Source organism: Phyllobates terribilis, unplaced genomic scaffold, assembly GCF_046119375.1.
Source record: "Phyllobates terribilis strain yellow unplaced genomic scaffold, ASM4611937v1 Scaffold_9__5_contigs__length_417890890, whole genome shotgun sequence".
In the NCBI taxonomy this organism is placed as follows: domain Eukaryota; kingdom Metazoa; phylum Chordata; class Amphibia; order Anura; family Dendrobatidae; genus Phyllobates; species Phyllobates terribilis.
The window spans coordinates 409,756,197-409,762,662 of record NW_027362769.1 but is presented as its reverse complement, the minus strand read 5'-3'; the positions used below and the strand labels follow the sequence as shown (position 1 = coordinate 409,762,662).

The window sequence follows — 6,466 nt, the reverse complement described above, 5'->3', positions numbered from 1 at the left end:
ACGGCGAGTGCGGGATGCCACCCGTGCGCCCGAGTTCACGCTGACCGTAGAGGGATCAAAGCCGCAGTAAGGGACCAGCCCCAGACTAGTGGAGGACTGCAAGACTCAGCTAGAAAACCGGAGGTGCGGTATCTTCATGTGCCCTAGCTACAATCCACACATAATCGCTGAAAAGGTGGCCATATAGGACCAAAGGGACAGACAGGACGTCGCCCAACAAGGCCCACGGCCACTGGCTCGGGACACTGTGTGTGAGGCGCAGGGCAGGAGGGCAAGAGACGACCTGGAGAGGTGCACAAAAGGGGTCCCGTTCAAGTGCACACAAATTATCTGAGAGTTGGCTGGATCACTTCCCCGGAGGACACAGGACGACGTGGGCTGTTATAATCCGGAAAGTGTAACCTGGAGCAGCTTGACAACTGAGTAAATATTTGAAGACTGCACCCCACTGTGTCCTTGCCTAATTGCTGCGCCACCTGCCTTGCACAACCCCAGCAACATCTACAACATCCATAAAATATCCTGCCCTGGGGCCTAGCTATGCCCGTTGAGAGCTGCACTATCTCAGCTGCGTCACCGTCAGCCCCAGAGGATCTGCACCGCAGCGGCGGCCCCCTATAGCAGCATACCACCGGTGGCATCAAGAACATTATCCCCAAATCTTTATTTCCCCAATTCTCTGTTCTTTATTTCACGGACCGGGTCACTGCCACCGTGACTACCCCAATACAGGACTGACCTGGCTACCGAGTACCCCACGGCCCAGGGGGCTCGTCATTTACCTCATGTACTGCTGTAGGGTCATCTTCCTCACATTCAGAGGGAAGTTTTACCGCAAACACTGGGATCCTCCATTATCTACCTCATGTAAAAGCTTCACTCACCGCCCCTGTATTCACACTGCAGACATTGCTGTGCGTAATAGGAGGAACAGAATGAGGACAGCCATGTAATTCTACTCAATATGGCGGAGCAGAGAGGACACATTTGAAACATACACTAAAGGGAGAGGAGCAACCAGATGATGACCCGTTGTTCCAGAAGGACGAGCCATACTCTGTTTTACTTTACTCTGGATCTAGAGTGGTACAGACCTAGCCAAAGAAACTGGAACACTGATGCCCAATCTCTCATCCTGGTGGGAGCTGCCTCTGCCTCACAGATGATGAATTGACGGGGACTGAAGACCCCGATGTTATGCTGTTAGAGTACTAAATCTAAATGGTAAAACAACAGACAAGCAGGTAGAGCTTGTAAGATGTTTCCTTTAATGGCCCTGTCTTCATGTAGTGAGATGGGATGACTGTACCAGCAGAGATCATTTAGCCCTTTTGAAAGGAGTGGTGTATTGGCTACCAGCCAAGCTAGACCTCCCTGCTCAGACCATGACACCAAACCCCTTAAATAACCAAAATGCCAACCTCAAAATAATAAGATGCTCCTGTAAGGTATCTGAACTCATGACTCTGCAGTCATGGACACCTTCCCTATTTGGCTTGGGGTCCTCAGAACTTTGCTACTGGTCATTGACCAAATGTATGTAAAAAAAGAAGGAGACAACGAAGACCATTGGGACAACGAAGACCATTGGGACAACGAAGGCCATTGGGACAACGAAGACCATTGGGACACTGAGAATCATTGTCTGGCTACAGCGGCTCTGTCATCATAGTTACCATTGGTAAGGAGCGTTAAAAGTAAATGGTAGAGTCTCTTCAAAGCTTCATCTTACCCAATGCTTCCCTGGCCCTACTGTATTCACAAAGCCAGGCCCTCACTCAACACTCATGGTGCCTACATATCCCCACTGCCATGCCACATGTAGGGTGCCTTAGGAAAATCCCGATCTGTAGGAGGCACTGTCTTACAGGTGTAACGAGGTGGCACGGGGTGGTTGTTGTGGGCGAGTCTACTGAGCAACCTTCAGCGAGCACCCCGGCACCTCGCACATGGACCCTTGATGTCTTGTGTACTGGCCTCTTCTCTGAGTGCATTTACACCATCACTGGTCCTTACTCATGGGCTTACAGCCCCACGGCTTCGACCTGTCCTCAGTCCCGACCAGGTCCTCACTCGTGGGCTTAGGGCCCCCACTGCCTCGACTCCTTCTTTGAGGGGACACCCCCCCGTCTTCACACAAGCTCCCTTCCTCTGGAGCTCTTCTCTGACACCTTGTCCTGGGCATGGCCGCCCGGACACTGCTCCTTGACTTCCTGTCTCCTGTCTCTAAGCTCAGGGAACAGGGATAATAGGTGTGATGCAGCGCCTTACTGCATTGCTAAAATGTCCAGGGGGTGTGTTCTGGCTGCCCATGTACCTCCCCTCAGGTGACTGATCACGTGACTGTGACATCATCACAGGTCCTATGTGCACAGACTGATATATAAACCTTGGTAGTTTTGAAACAGGGGTGAAAGGCGTGAGACCTGACCCCTTTGTGTGGGACACCATTAGCCTGGAGGGGCTGGAAGAGAGAGGCCTGGAGAGGCCTGGTGAGGCAAGAGGCTAAATCCTTGTGTTTGGGACGCAGTAGCCCTGGAAGGCACGTGGCCTGGAGACCACGACTGGGAAGCCTTAAAGCCACAGCTGTGGCAGAACAGAGCTGAGAGAAGCAGCTAAGACCCAGCAAAGGTAAAAATGGTTCTTTATATGGACATTGATGTTGTACCTTGCTGAAGTCTGTATCTAAAGCCAAGCGGGCATGTCTGCCATTGGAAAGGTCTCCTGGATGTTATGTGTATAACCGTGCCGGTGAGCCACTGAGATGGACTGTGTTATGTGCAGTTATGAAGTGTAATAAACTGCTGGATGTCGTGTTATCAGAAAACGTGGCTGGTGTGCTTTAATTAACCCCATGAAGCGAGTGTCCCCCAGCGTGATGAATAGCGCTACCTTACATGTGGTTCGAGAATGCGGGCAACTGCAGCCGGTTGCTAGGGGTAACGGCTAGGGGTAACAGGACAACGAGTGTGGATACAAGCATCTTGCTGTGACTCGGTGGGGTCACAAAGATTAAAGCATCTTGCAGTAACTCGGTGGGGTTACGAAAATTGTCGTCGCACTCAAACCTGGTTCGCTGTGACTCGGTGGGGCCACGAAAATTTTCCGGGGAGAGCGTGTGTGAGAATAGTGTACTGCGATGGCTGTGAACGGAGCAACAAAAGAAAATGAAGCTTTTGAGTGATTAAAGTGCCGGTTTAAACCGCAGCAGGAATGTCAGAAATGTCTACAGGACATGGTGGAGGAACCGCAGGAGCTGTGGGCACCGTATAGAATGGCGGCAGTGGACCATTCTGTGGACTCTCCGGGGGCACCAGTATTGTCCCAGAGTGCCCGGGGAGGTGGTAATGACGCGCCCCTGGGCCTGTGTCGCGCTGCGGTGCGCACGCGGGAGCTTACCCGGAGCCGGATCCGTGGAGGGTTGTAATCTCGTGGCGGTGACCCGGTCCGTGCCCAGGGAGTCAAACTAGACGGCAGTCTATTAGTAGTAAATAGTTGATGACTACGCCACCCGTTGGAGTGCAGCCAGGAAGCTGCTGCTGCAGGGCAGACCGCTGAGGCCGGTGGTAGGATTGTGCAGTGTGATAGTATAACCCCCAACGGGAGGGGTATGGCCTCAGGGCAGCCGACGTAGATGATGGGGGTAGCAGGAACCACTCAGAGACGGTACGGTGTAGTTCAGGGTCTTTACTGGTAACAACGACAGACCCTCCCGGAGTACTTGCTAGCAAACGGGGCCTGGTCAGTCTTTGAGCAGATGGGATCTCCCCTGGCCAGGCGGAGTTGTAGGCCTCCCAAACTGACTGTACTCTTCTGGCTACCTTGCTAGAAGCTGATGTAAGTAGCCCACGTCCCTGAGTGTACCGTGTGGTGCTCACCCGTATGGCCGGTGACTCGGGGCCTTCTAATGGCTTCCGCTCCACGATGGCGGTGCTGGTCCCACGCGTGTGACCGTGCCTTCGGGCTTCTGGGCCAGAGGACCTGAAATCCCCTGCCCGACGGATTCTGCTGCTGGGTAGGAGTTAGTCCCCACAGCCTCGGACTCCGGGTCCGGTAAAGAATCTTCTTAGTCAGGGCGAGCTCTGTAGCTGCCAGCCCCTGACTCCTTGTAACTCTGCTGTTTCCTATGCTGCTTCTCTTCTCCACTCTCCTTGTCTGACTCACCCTGCCTCAGCCCCGGGTTTATACAGGGGAAGTTCTTCCCCTCCCAAGACTGGGCAGGAGGTGTGGCATGCACAGGATCCCTGACCAAAGGACCTCCCACCTGCTCTCAGACATAAAATCTCTATCACTGTGGCAACCAGACCCCTGGGGTGTCACATTCCCCCCTAGTGAAATTTAGTACTCCGGGACTAAACACATTTAGAAAAACATAACAAAGTATAACAATAACAATACTATAAGAAAAACACATAAGATGGTTACGGCGTGTCCGCAACCGGATGCAGTCTTTGAAGAAAAGCAAAGGTGTCCATTTCACCAACACAGGGAGACGTAACCAGGTAGGGGTCTGTCCTACCCCGAGTCCTTAACAGTCTCTAGTCCATCCTGGGTTACGCTCCAACTATATACAAGGATTCCCGGTAAATCCACCAAGGTTTCCTAAAAATAACTAGAAACACAAAATTATACACAAGCAACAAGACACAGAAAAACATAAATAAAACAATTTATACACTTTAAATTCTCCAGCGTGCGGGTAACTGGCCTCTAGTGGCCCGAGTGGACCTACGGAGCTGACTGTCTGGCCCTGAACTACAGGGTGTAGGAGCTGTCAAGGGTAAACTGGGCAGCTGTCTACCGGCTCTTTGTCTCACTAGGGGTACGGCAGGCTCACTATAAGCAGAGGGTTGATTCTCCTGTTCTGCTTGTGTGGAGTCTTCTGCCTCCTGGACCGGCTGTTCTTCCAGCTCTACCCGTTGCTCCGTAGGTTCTTGGGATGATGGTTGGAGGAAGGTGAGTACGGGTACCACAACTGCACCATTGACTTGAGTCCAAGACTGAGGAAAGTCCCCGAGCACGGTACTAACCATATCTTCCCTTTCTTCCACGGGTCGATGGTCTTCTTGTTCCTCTTCAGGGTTCCTCAGTTGTTCGGGACACTTCTTCAGGTAGTCCCGGGATACAATGGCTGTGGTTTCCCCTCCGTCTTTACTGATGGTACAGACCTTCGGGTTCTCGTGGCTTGAGGGCAGTACGGTGTACGGGTCCTTCTCCCACTGGTCGTCCAACTTGTGGAGCCGTCTCTTCCTCTTCAAGACCTGCTCTCCGGGTACCAGGGGAACAGCGGGAGCATACTGGTTGTAAGTTTTCTCTTGTCTTTCCCTAGCCTGACAGAGACTTCGCTCCACGCTCTCCTGTACTCTCCGGTACTGCTGCTGCCTCTCTGTGTCCCAGTCTGTTTCTGGTGAAGTGTCCTCGGGGGTCAGGACTCCCATTTCCAGGTCAACAGGTAACTTACCAGGTCTTGCCCTCATTAGGTAAGCCGGGGTACAGTTGGTGGAACCTACCGGGATGTGGTTGTATAGGTCCACCAGATCGGGCAACTTTTCAGGCCACAGACTGCGTTCTTCCAGGGGCAACGTTTTTAGAAGATCCATTACCACCTGGTTCATTTTTTCACAAAGTCCATTAGTCTGCGGATGGTAGGGTGTCGTCCTTATCTTCCGGCAGCCATACAGATTGCAGAATTCCTGAAAGACCTCCGCTTCAAAGGCAGGTCCCTGGTCCGTCAGCACTTGGTCCGGGTACCCGTGTGGACGGCAGAAGTGCTGCTGGAAGGCTCTAGCTGCTGTTTGAGCCGTTAAGTCCTTGACGGGGACGACAACCAAGAACCGGGAGTAATGATCCACGATGGTTAACGCGTAGACGTAGCCACTTCTGCTTGGGGTCAGTTTTACATGATCCAAGGCTACCAGTTCCAACGGTTGCCGGGTGACGATGGACTGCAGGGGAGTCTTCTGGCTGGCTCGGTCCTTCCTTCTCAGGTTGCACGGGCCACAATCTCTGCACCACTTCTCGATGGTTCCCCTCATGCCTACCCAGTGGAACCGCTCGCGCAGCAGGAACTCCAGCTTTTTCCACCCAAAGTGTCCAGCTCCGTCGTGGTATGCCTCCATCACCATGGCTGCGTCTCTTCGTGGCACCACTACTTGCCAGAGTAATTCATGCGTCCGGGAGTTAACCATTCTGCGGCACAACTTCCCTTTGTAAAGGAACAGTCGACTCTTCTCTGCCCATAGTTGTTTGGCTTCCTCCGGAGCGTCTGGTTCAAGGCAAGCCTCCGGCCGAGTCAGTATCTCCTTCACCAGTCGGACGGCAGGGTCGCTGTCTTGCGTTTCCGCCCAGTTGTAGTGGGGTAAGGGGTTCAACGTAGCAGCCTGCTTACTCCTTACCCGGTGGGAATACTGAATAGTCCCATGACGGTGGAACGCAGGGAGTTCAACTTCTTCCAGTCCCTCCGGAT

At 52.9% G+C, this 6,466-nt stretch overlaps 1 protein-coding gene across 1 annotated transcript in view; it reads left to right on the top strand.

The window, feature by feature from the left end:
- The first annotated feature begins 2,331 nt into the window (after positions 1–2,331).
- Positions 2,332–6,466, top strand: part of LOC141161279 (uncharacterized) — a 51,249-nt gene continuing 47,114 nt past the window's right edge. The window contains exon 1 of the mRNA XM_073646081.1: positions 2,332–2,631. The gene's annotated coding sequence lies outside the window, so the exon portion shown is untranslated. The remainder of the gene's footprint in view (positions 2,632–6,466) is intronic.